This window comes from Callorhinchus milii, unplaced genomic scaffold (assembly GCF_018977255.1).
Source record: "Callorhinchus milii isolate IMCB2004 unplaced genomic scaffold, IMCB_Cmil_1.0 Scaffold5, whole genome shotgun sequence".
NCBI classification, from domain to species: Eukaryota; Metazoa; Chordata; class Chondrichthyes; order Chimaeriformes; family Callorhinchidae; genus Callorhinchus; species Callorhinchus milii.
This window is the reverse complement of record NW_024704746.1, coordinates 31,928,821-31,941,825: the sequence shown is the minus strand read 5'-3', so window position 1 is coordinate 31,941,825 and position 13,005 is coordinate 31,928,821. Positions and strand designations below refer to the sequence as shown.

At 36.7% G+C, this 13,005-nt stretch overlaps 1 protein-coding gene across 1 annotated transcript in view; it reads left to right on the top strand.

Moving 5' to 3' along the window:
- The window catches only part of syt1a (synaptotagmin Ia), a 212,991-nt gene that overhangs the window by 74,968 nt on the left and 125,018 nt on the right, over positions 1-13,005 (top strand). The window contains exon 2 of the mRNA XM_007895357.2: positions 8,835-8,890. The gene's annotated coding sequence lies outside the window, so the exon portion shown is untranslated. The remainder of the gene's footprint in view (positions 1-8,834; positions 8,891-13,005) is intronic.

The following is a 13,005-nucleotide window of genomic DNA, read 5'->3' as shown; positions in this document are numbered from 1 at the left end:
CACTATTTTGTAATTTTACAAGTTCACAAGATTCATTTGGATGGAGAAGGCATTTGGCCCATTCGATTTCATTCCTGCCAGGATATTTAAAATCATTGGACTTAAAAGTTCAGAAAGTGGTGTTTTAACTCCCAAACACATACTAGCAAGTTTATACTATTCCCGTGTTTGGAATAGTTGATTTGAAGCAAGTTCTGTGAGACACTGAATACGGTTTAATAACAATGAATAAACAAAATTAGCCATGAGCATTTTATTTAGATTAATATTATGTTTTTCTGAATGATGCAGAAACATACTGATAAGTATCATTTTATAACTGCTCACTGGAGAACTTGTACATTGAGGCTCCAATTGCTTGTAATTTTCTAAATTAATTTGTTTTTTGACTGTCACAGCAGGCCAGCTATCCGATGGATATCAAGCGGTAATTTTTCAGTATCAGTACAGTCATAGGCTGGAAAAAAGAATTTTGGAGGAACTACTTCACACAGACTAAAAAAGAATTTAAGAGGATCTACTTCACACATAGGGTAGTGAAATTGTGGAACTCAATGCCCAAAGGTGATGATTGAAACAGATAGTACAGTTGCCTTCAGGAGGAAGCTAGACCTTCACATGAGAGAGAGGGGATTACAAGGGTTTAGGAGGGAGGAAGTAATGGGTGGAGATTCATGAAGTATAAACACCGACACTGACTGGTTAGAGTTGTTTCCATCTATGAATTCTTTTAAGTCTTTGGAAATGGGCGTCTAAGAAATAAAATCCATGCTACTTTGTTTGGTAAAGATGTAGATTGCTTATATAGCTAATTATATGCAGCTCATAAGTACATTAGTTGTAATAACTTTTTGCCACATGTGACAGAAAGAACAATTTGTCCACTATAGGATACGCAGTTGTTAAATCAGAATAATAGTACACAGATTTTTCAGCAGCTGCAACTAGCAACCAGTTAAGGCAATGTTTTGAAATGTCAATAAACCAGAGAATTTGAGGAGATTTCTATTTAGCTAGAATAATAAATAAAGTTTGAGGGTACTGTGGGAATGTTTGAGCATTTTCCAAGTTCTGTTTGTTTGTAACAAGATAGAATCGGAGATATTGCTTCATTGTTATTCCTTTTCAGAGGATTTGTGCGTCAGCCTGGCTCAGCTAGCAACACTCTCGCCTATGAATCAGAAGGCTGTGGCTTCAAGCCACTCATTGAGACTTTGAAGTCAAATAGCCTAGGACGACACTCTGGCGCACTGTTACAACAACAACTTGCATGTATATAGCGGCTTTCACGCAGGGCACTGATGTTAGCAAATTGGCTGCTAATTCACTTAAAAAATATATGGTCACTACTTGGTGAAGCACTGTGAGACAATCTCCCAATATGAAAGACACTATATCAACTGCAAGGAAGATGTTGATGATGATTATTATTATTTCCAAAATGAATAGATTATCATCACTACAATAGTACATCAGGTGACAGGAATCTATCCTGTAATTTAAAGCTGTGAAATATATGGAGTCTAACCTAGCTTCAGTCAATGGCAACAAGTGTGTTACAGTTGAGTTGTATGTCATAAAATTTATTTAAAATTCATTGTTACATTTTTTAGGCAACTATAAAAGCTCAAGAGCTAAATTCTCAAACTAATTATGATAATTCTGTCATGGACAATAACTTCTACATCTAACCAGGATTATTCAGCCCTAAAATATATGCATTAATTATCCCCATTGGACTAATATTCACTTGTAATCAAGTGGTTTGATTGTTGTTAGCTAATCAATGAGTACAACTGGCTAAAATAACTACAATAATTCTTGCAAAGCCGGGGCAAATTTGGCAAGTTGAAAATGTTGTGAGAAAAATGGTCACAATATAAAGACCGAACATTCTGCCAAGTACTTGTAATAACCTTTATTTCAGAATCGCCCCGCTGTGTGTATGTCAGATTGCAGATAATCATTTTTCAGAATAGGATAGCTGTACAAAGTGTTTATCTTAGAACCTCATGAGCTATCCAATTCCTTGCTCGCAATCAAGAAAATGATGGTACAGTAGTCAGTAGATCCATTTGATAACTGTTGCTTAACATTTGACACCGTAGCATAGTCCACAGTACATGCAAGTTCATCTTGCAGTTCTGAAGACGACTGAGAAACTGAAACCATTGCTATTGGAAACAACTTGAGCTGTTTCAGCGGTGGCGTAAATACATCAAATAGCTTTTAGATCAGACGGGTGTTGTTTCGCTTTTCCAACTTGAAAAGATAGCATGCCAACAAGAAACACATATTTAGCTGTCTCTGTATTAGATGGTGGACAAGATATTAGGAAGACTATCAATGTGCTGTCGTATTTCTCTATTTCTAGTTATTTATTGCTATTCTGTGTGGAAGTGTTATTTGAGTCCACTGAAAATAACCATGAAATAAAGTCATTGGGCACAGTGAAAATGACATTCCTTCTTCAGTAATGATGTTTCATGTACTCAATAACCTCTTACAAAATGTCCTAATAACAGTTAATTACCTGCTTTTATTAAATAATATCATAATTTACTCACAGCACGACTGGTTGAGCATGTATGTTTTGACACTATTGAAGCAGTCTCCTATAAATAACTGATTTTACTCTATTATTGAAACAAATGTCTATGAACTTATACCATACAAGAGCCACTAAACGTACAACACTAATAACCAAAATGTAGCAAATGCAGGAATTTTTAATTTAAAAAAGATAAGGCAGAAGAAAGCAGCAATTTATCATTCTCAACAAAAATCTTCACCTGCTTTATACTGTAATTTCCTCTTGCTGTTATTGGATATTGGGTACTGCTTGAGTGAAGTAGTTTTTTATTCAAAGCTCAGACCTCCCCCATGTTATTATTAACAAAAAGTGTGTTGTTTAGAAATGTGCAAGATATGAAAGCTGTCTTATTGAAGTATGGTAGGTTGGATGATTAAAATTGTTAGTGATATTCTATTAAATAAAACCAGATGTGTTTATGTTGGATGAAGCTAGCTACAAATACAAAAGGTTGGCAATTTAATTCTGGTCAGTCAGAGTTAAGTGGGATATTATTTTTACTTATTAACAAAAGTTAAGCTAAAAGACACATTGACACATGTCTGTATTTTACCTTTAATTCAAAATAAATTTGCTTAAATCAAGTTGAACCTTTTGGGAACTTTTCTTTCATGCAAACGTTGCTAAATGTCTGTGGAAGAGTTTAATATTTTCCTATTATTTGTAACTTATATGAATAAATTACAACAACAACAAAATTACATTTATAGAGCACCTTTCATGTCGTAAATTTAACGTAAATTAGTCTATGTGTGATAAATACTGGTGAGACAGATACCATTCAAAGTGATCCAATCCAGTTAAATGACTATTCTAAGCAACGACGGATTTTAACATGGACAAATACAAGGGGATATATTGGAACAGAAAAGATAAAAGATGGATACAAAAAAAAGATTGGATGTCTATCATGAAAGGATTTTTTAGGTGTGATCAGTAACTGATTACTAAAAGTGTCCAATCAATGTATTTCTGGAGTGCATTACCAGGATATTCAACTATAAATCACAGGTTTTTTCTGAAATTTTATAAAGCATTGGTGGAATCTCATTTCAATAGGTTTGGCTACCTTATGATCCAAGGGACATTTATGCTGTGAATGTTGAGTATTCAGCGGCGAAACGGCCATTCAGAAGAGACAAGGGGAGTGGTGGTCTAATTGGCAGTGGTCACAAAAGAAAGATCTTTAACTTGCAAATCCTGGATATGTGACAACCAACCCTCTGGATCTCTAACAACTTGCATTTATATAACGCCCCTCATGCAGGGCGGCATCCCAGAGCGACTGACCATGGGGGAGCATGACGCCGAGCTGGGGGATAGGGGGTGACCGGTCGAAAACGAAGGTCTTCAGGTGCGATCTGAAGAGAGGGAAGGAAGGGGCAAGGCAGAGGGATAGAGGAAGAGTGTTCCAGAGTTTTGGGGAGTAGTGGCTGAAAGCTCGGCCACCAATGGTGGAACAGAGGGCACGAGGGACATGAGGATGCTCAATTCACAGACTTCAGAACTGAGATCGAAGTCTGTGCAGAGATCCGGAGTGTCAGCCATGACACATCTCCGCTTCGCTCATTACATATCCATTTGCAACTCCTACAATTAAACCCTGAGATCAAGCCTTTTAAAATGCCAAGAAGCTTAGAAATTATATATATAAACTTTAAAGTTGGTTACTAGATGAAGAATTACTGGTTACAAGTATAAAATCAACAAACCCTACACAATATCTGGGATTATAGGATTATGTTTTCCCACTGAATATTAGATATTCTAAAAAAAAGTTAGTGTTGTGTTTCAAAAAAAGATTTGAATAAATATCTGGTTAGGAAATGGATTGAAGCTTATAAACTGGTGAAGCAGTCAAAAAGAATGTAAGGATGCATTGCAGGCACGGTATACAAATCTATTGCTGAGGATACAAGGTGTAAATGTGATAAATTATGAATGTAATCAGGATCTATGAAGGTGATTTTCTCTTTGTCCCTAGTTGCATTGCCCAACATTGCTGTGGCCTTCATTGGCTCACTCAGCAGACCAAAGGTTGGTGTGCATTAGTGATGGACCCATTCATTGACCAGCCAATTCACAATCCGATGGATGCTCCTCCCTTCATAAAGGTTAAAAAAACAAATTCCTGTCTAATGCCATGTGTCGTGGGTGTTTTTGTAAGCAAATGCAACTACTATTGATGTCAGCAAGTTCTCCCAAGCAGCAGTGAAGTGAATGACAATTAATCTGGCGGATAGAAAAAGATATTCGCGAACGTGTAATGGTGTTGTGATATCTTCAATTGTTGAAGTAGCATAATGTAAATATAGCCTATAGCCCTGAGACTCTGTGTTACATTACAGAATTTACAGTAGTTACATTTTTATGAGAGAATAGAGTCACGAATCTGACAATATAACAGTTTATCTCTGAAGTGCACGATACCATAAAATTACCGTTCCAGAGCATGAAGAATGCATTGTGACCATGTCTGACTTCTTTGTCAAAATGTATTAGGAAGCTTGAAACTCTGAGTGAAAATACGACTGAGAGATGACAAGAGATTTTTTATTCAACATTGCAATTGTTAATAAATTATTCTGATTTGTTGTCTAAAATATGTAGAGTAGACTTCAAATGGTAAACACACAGCAGGTTGTTAGTCTATGTCTAATATGGCCTCACTTATTTTATTTAGCAAGTGTTTTCTTTTACATACTTTCGCATTTCAAGCATGTTAATTTATACAACTGTCTGCATAATTCAGAACTTGAATTTGAGCTTAATGCCACTTAAAAAGGTGTCTATTTTACAGTAATCGCTGCTTGGCAACTTCTTTATTAAGTGTAGCAAATTTAAGACAGTGAATTTAGGGGAAGGGGGAAAACAATGCCTCAGGATTAGAGTTCGTAGAGATGGTGAAATTGCACATCTTCTTTCCTTTTGGCAGCCAAAGTCGTCGTTTCTAAAACTAGACTGTCCAAACTGACAAAGGCACAGCGCACCATCTATTTCCCATTTTTCATAACTTATCAACTCAATTTCTGTCTTAGCTGTTGCCATGGCAATTAGCTTGATTTAGGCTCGGCAACATCTAATAAAGTATTATCTTGGCGGGGAAGGATTTAGTCTGATGTACTGTGCAGTACTGCATGTCTGTGTGACTAAGCTAATCCTCAGTTCAAAGCTTTGACTTATTTTAAGTCTTCAGGCAATCAATATCAAGTAACTTAACAGCATTTAGAGAATTCAAATCATAAAACAGGACTTAAAATGCTGTTCATAAGCAGGGGGATAATTTGGGTCTGTTATTTACCAAAAGAAAAAAATCATTTTCATTCTGGTACATTACAAAGGCACCAATGATTTCTATTTTCCAGAATAGATATAAAGTTTTTAATTAAATATGAAACTTTACTTTAATGTGTAAATGCTTGAATGAAATCTGTTCTGATAGTTTGTTGACCCGCTTGAGGTTCCAGAATTCCATTGTCAATATTGTTTTTTTAAATAAATTCTCTTATTCTGCAATAAATTATCTTTTTGTACAATTAAAGAGTAATGGATAGAATATTTCATGAGTTATAGTAAATTACTGGATTCGGTTTGTGTGGGAAGGATGTCATAACTCATTCATCCCTCCACTAGCATGCTAGAAATATGTGTCTCATATCAGTGAAATACAGCAGCAGCAGCAAACAAATTAAATTTGTATAGATCCTTTCACGTTGGGAGGACGTCCCAAGGCGCAGGACAGTCAGTGTTTCGGACCTGAGCTGGGAATCAGGATTGGGGAGGGTGGGGAACAGGGAAAGAAGCAGAGTGATCGAAGGCACGGTCGAAGAGGAGAGTCTTGAGATGGGTCTTGAAGAAGGCGAGGGAGGGGGCGTGGCGGAGGGACTGCGGGATGGAGTTCCAGAAGGTGGGGGCAGAGTGTCAGAAGGCCCACCCGCCAATAGTGGGGCGAGCGAAATAAACACCACAATACAGCCCAGACAATTATAATCTATTCTGTGCCCCAAGCGCTTTGAGACACTCCCCATGTGAAGGGCTACAACAACAAAATTACACTTATATAACGCCTTTCATGTCGGAAGGACGTCCCAAGACCCTGAAGGGTGCTATATAAATGCAAGTTGCTGTTGTTGTGTAGCTTTGGGATCAGTGTATCCTACAATGAGATGTTTATCTGAAGAAACTAAATAATTCGTATTAAAAACAAGTTGCTCATTGCTTAAGCATGTTGATTATGGCTTAATCCTTCAAGGGTGGTAGTAGCATTTCTGCAACAATGTATGACATTTAGCAAGATAAGATTTTCCCTTTCGCCGAGAACCATAGATTGTTTGTAGCATACGTCTGTGCTGATAGAATGTTCCCTTTAGAGATATTTCTTCTACTTCCATTTCTTTACCAAAATTTTTTAATATTACACTTGCAATGGACCAAAACACACAGATAATGTGGGCCAAATGGTGCTTGGCTGTGCAGAAATTTTCTGTTTGTATGTTTCAACTATTCCTCAAGTACTCAACCCTCAGCTCAGGTGCAAATCCTTGACTGTCCAACGACTTGGTATGTTCTCCAGACACGAAAGGGCCTATGCAAATGTAATTTGATGTTGCTGTACTTCTCTAATTCCCTTTTAAATGTGGTTATGGACTTGGCTTCAACAGCCATTTATAGTAAAGCAGTCCATTGCCTATCAATCAACCTTCTGGGGAAAATATATTTTCTCCAACCTCCCACTTTTTTCCTTCTGAGGACAATCCACAGTCTGCCATCTTATTGCTGTCTCACAGATGAGTGTTAAATTATAATGCTGTACATTCCATTTTCCTGAGTTGATTTTCTAATACTCATCAGGATAAAAATTATTTTCTTTACATTGATAGACACAGTTAAACCCTGATAACTGCACAGTGAGTTTCCACAGATGTTTTATGAGCTGAATATAAAACATGTTGATTGCAAATCATAGCGCCACAGATGATTTAATCAGGATTCAAAAAATAATTGAAGCAAAAACAACTGAAGCACTTAAGATAACATATATATTTCATTCAGAAATGATATTTCTGAACTGTTCTACTGTATCTAGGTACATCTTAATAGGAATTGTTTTATTTAATGTCCTATACATTAAAAATTCAATTTGATTTTGTATTAACTTTTTTGAAGCATTTCAGGGACATTATGTTTCTGTATAATAATAATAATCATCATCATCATTGGCATCCTTGCATTTGTTATAGTGCCTTATCAGGTTGTCAAAATGTCTTAAATTTCTTCACAAAAATTTTACTATAAAGCATTGTGAATTTGTAGGCAAATGTGGCAGCCAATTTGTGCACACCAATGACCCACAAAGACAGCCATGAAGTCAATTATAATAATAATAATAATAATAATAATAATAATAATAATCCTTGCACTTGATATAGTGCCTTATCAGGTCATTGAGACATCTTGAAAAACTTCACAAAATATACTGTGAAGTGAATTGACTCTATATTTTGTGGGCGAAACGCGGCAGACAATTTCATCCAGCAGTGTCCCACAAACAACCGCAGATTGAGTGACCAAATTTTTTTAAAGAAATTATTGCCTCCGGAAAGTGATCTGCCAATTAACTAACAACCGGGTTCCTTCTTACTGCTAGGTAAACCAAGGCGTGTGGAGTAAGGAAACTTGCCTAAGGTTTCACCCTGCCCGGGAATCAAACACAGGGCCTCTCGCTTGCGAGGCGAGTGCTCTAATCAATTCCCTACAAGACTCTGTTACTGGCTTCCAGAGTCCAAATGAAGTGCGGTGCTGACCAGCTATTAATCATTGTTTTCTGATTTTCCTTCCACCTCAGTTTATAGACAGGACAACAGTGAATTCGCATTCTAAGAGAGCGACCTTATTTTACGATGAGCATTAAAAATGGAAACCTGACCAAAGTAAATTGAACCCTTGTGAAGTTATACATCCAGTCTGATGACACCATGAATGGATACTTAAAGAATATCAGAAAAGTCATTGCAGGATGGATGATTTTATTTTAAAATTGCCAGTCGATGCAGGCCTCTCATCATTGGCGATTTATTGATCAGTAGGACATGATATCAATAATCAATTCTAAACTATTGAAAGAGTTAGCAATAATTTGCAGCTTTTCATGAATTTAGTGTAATGTTTCAAAATGTATCACCTGCACAAAAATGAAACATTTAGTGATCTGTGAGTAAACTCTTGTGGCTTTGTTTTATAGGAAGCAGAGAAAAGAAGAGAGCGGAAGACACTGGAGCTGTATCTGAAGTCTTACCTGTAAGTCTAAAATTAAATCTAAATATATTAGAAAGCTTTAAGAAAGAACTGTACTGATACAATTGTTCAAATTGTTCTTCGAAGTAGTCTACTGGACAACATTTAATCCCCGGGAAATTAGTCTTCCGAGTTAAAAAAAAATTGTGAGTTTAAGAATTAAAGTTCCTGACGTTGTCTTTCTTCACCTCCAGTACACATTGCGTTAGTATTGTGAAACAACGTGCTTGTTATCAGTATAATAAATCAATGATGGGAAGTCGAACAACATTGATCACTCATTTTCATTTCATTGGAGTGGATTCTGACCCATTCATCCCATAATCCTTTTAGATAACAGTGGAAGATAATCCGAGCAATGCCCCTTCTTATGGAATGAAGAAATCTCGAGACGTCTGTGCATCTGACCAGCAATCTATCATTATTTTGCTATTCCTTCTTCTGCAAGATTTTCTAAATGGTATTCCGACGGATGCAGACAGCAAGACATTATTGTAGACAGACAGAGACTAAGACATTGCATTAAAGTGATTACTAGAACTATAAATCCGTTGATGGCCACAAATTAAATCTGTGTGTAGCTTTTTCTCTTCGTAATCATTAGTGCAGAAGCATTAGGAGCCTGGATCTGGTTTCAACTGGCTGACACATAATACTGGTTGGTAATAATTGGCCTTTGATTTCTAATGCGCACAATGTTTCAAGACATTGGCTGTGTGGAAAGCCTTTTGCCATAATTTAGGCTGATCTATGTTTAGTCAAAATGTGACAGCAAATAGGTGCTGAAAGAGACCATAAGCTTGAATCTCTTAATGAGCAGCTCAAAATTCCTGCCAGATATATTCCATTGGAACAATTAAGGCACATTTCTACCAAACAGGTACGTTTGGACCTATTAGAAACAAAGTTCACAAAATCACGACTCTATCTCGCTGCCTGTTTTTTTTCTCCTTTGCTACCTGTCAAAACAATTCCACAATATTCTGTAGAATTATGTCCTGAAAATCTGAGGCATGTAGACATTATTCCGTGATTCATTTTCAAAGTACAATTGTACGTACTGGAAAGGAACTGCTGTTTAAACATGACATTTTAGATTATGGAACTACTTTCTGATGTTCTTATTTAGCTTTTGCTGCATCTTTACTCTTGTTCTGCCTCAAATAATACTAGCTATAATTATAACCCACGCCACGTGATTGCTTTGGCCAATCCATCTATCTATCGCCTCTGGCAACTCTGATGTGAATTGCCGGCCAACTGAGAAGGACAGAGCCAATGATGTGTGTCACTTTATCTCAAACACACACACTCAAACACTGCCAAAGGATTCCCGTACATGGCGTGTTATGTTCTGGCTCTCACGGAGCAACATTGGAATCAAACGAGTTGAACAGACTACACATCAACTCAGATGCATGTCTAAAAGGCCACCATTGCAGTTAGATTGTTTATAGCAGCAGTGCCAGCAACTTTTATTTATTTCATTTATTCTGGAAAAGGTACAAGCAGATACTGAATTATCAACAAAAGACTGATAACTTAAAACCTAGAGAGACCATAGAGAATATATCTAATTATAAAGCCCACCTGTCCAATGTGACCACAACCATAACAAAAATCACATCGCGTCCACAGACCAAATAAGCACATAAAAAAGCACTGAGCATTGATTTAATGTTAACATGATGATGATGTATCTTGTAAGCAACAGAAATACTGCATAGTAAAACATTCATATGGAATGTGTTTTGCATATCTGTTGTTTAACTGTGAAGACTTGCATGTTTCATCCTTTGTTCTAAGCACAATGCTGCAAATCAATTCTACTCCGCAGATTGATGCAAACACCAGTCTCCTTGCATAAATATTAGAGATGAGTCAAATTTAGCCTTGAGTAGAGTTATGGAACTTTGTTTCTGGTGAATTTATTTGCTGGCATGTAATTTAATTAACATCTAAATTCAGAGTTAGAACTGTAATCCACAATGAGACCAGCACAGTTATCAGAAACTAAACTTGATGATTTTTTCACACGTCTACTAGCTAAGTTAACTAAAAGATGTTCCATCCCTAATTTAGCAATGCAGAAGGATATTTTTGCATAATACTGTACAGCCGTTCTGTTGTCTATAGGCCTCTAGCAGTGAATTCTGAAGCACAGTTGGTTAGCAGAGAGAATTGATAATTTGCAATACCTTTTTTTTCCATATCTTCCTTCCACTGGAGAGATGCTAGCATTTCCTGGATCTCTGAATCACAAGGGCATCTAGGTCATGTTTCTCCATCTTAATGACTGTTGGTTTATGCTCCTGTTTCGTTTGTATTGATTTCAATAAGATTCTTGCTTTTAAGAAATGCATTGGGTTCATAGATAATCGGCACGGTAATTGTTTCCACAGGAATATTTCAGGGCTGGGACTCTCTCTCTCCCACCTTTTTGACATTGGGAAAATATATTGAAAATACTGTACACGGTGTTGCTTTTAAAGTTTTGCGTCATTACGAATTTCTAGTTCACAAGCCAGGCACCGATTTGTGCTAAATTTATATTGTACAACATTTTTTTTGTAAAAGCAATATCAAACATGGTGATGGATCACTCTGGACTGATACAAGATATGCTTTTTGGCTGAGGAAAAAATCTAGTTAATATACTCTTCGCTGCTAATGACAGCACATTCTGAAGATGTTACAAATCTTGAAACTGAGGGTACAAAAAAATGTCCTGATCCCTTTTTCTAATGGAGCTCCATTAGCGGCAGTGATTTACCAGGTCTGGTCTCTTTGTGTCATGTCATCAAAAGTAATGTGATACAATTGCTGTTTTTTTTTTGCTCAGATTGAATTCTAGAATGCACTTGGCTAAGGAAAAAAGAAGGAAAACGGGAAACGCTAACAAAGAATTTGCTTGTCTGAGGCTCTGAGATGGTGTGCTGAGGCCTTCACTGCATGTCTTCAATACATGAAGGCATGACCGGAAAGGGAGGGACAGACTATATCTTATATGTCTCGAAGCTTGGCTGCAGTTGATTGGTAGGGCAGAAGAGGGGTTCTTATTCATGGTAAAATTATTTTTCACAATAACAATGTCTAATTCTTGCATTTGACATAGGATCCTTCACGTCGGGAGGACACCTCAAAGCACTTCACAGGATTTACTGTAAAGTGTAGTGATTGTGTATTTTGTAGGTGAATGTGTAATAATATCATAAGCCTCATTCAGTTACTTTGAACGTTTTGGTGAAGGGACAATGGTTATGTCCTCTTTCCTATCAACCGTTGGTAACGGACAGCTTGTACCCTGTGCACATGTGTCAGGCTGTTTTTCAGCAAATGCAAATCGTTTTTAAAACGGGACGAACTGCAGTTTCCATTGGTGGAAGAAGCAGGAATGTAAGTGAAAGTAACACAAGTAGAAAATATTTTGGAAAAGAGGGAAGGGTAGAAAATAAAATAAAAAGAGAAACATTGACAAGAACAAATAAAGGTACAATTGGTCAAAAGTTTTATCTTGAAACTATCATGGGTTAGATAATCCCGTACTCCTTATCTGACTCCTATTTCTAATGGAAATTCACAAGGCTTAATTGAGTATCAGTGATTAATTAAAATAATTCTCTTTCTGTTGTAATAAACAGGATGTAGTACAACATGTAACTGTCCACGCCAATATGTTCTATCATCTGAATAACTGAATTACTTTTTTGTTCAGAGACACAGTGCAAAAGTGCTTGAGACATCTCGAAGACCTGATAAGGCGCTATATCAAATTAAATCATTATTATTAGTAGTAGTTGCACTTTTACACAACATGATGGCACCACAAAAGCACCATAGGTCTCCTGCAGTCTGAAGAAGAAACTCCTTAAGCATCAATTATGTTCTTATGAACCTACAGTTATTTGGAACTTTATCAAATTACTGAAATGAATCCATTGGACTGTTCCCATCGATCAATCCAGTTGACATCACAAAAAATTCCAGTAGAATTGTGAGCGATAATATATTACTTGGCAATCCATAATGATTATTCTGTACAGCCTCTGTAATGCTCATCCACTTCACGGTTGACACTTTGCACCCGTATACATAGAGCAGCATCCAAACCGCCTTTA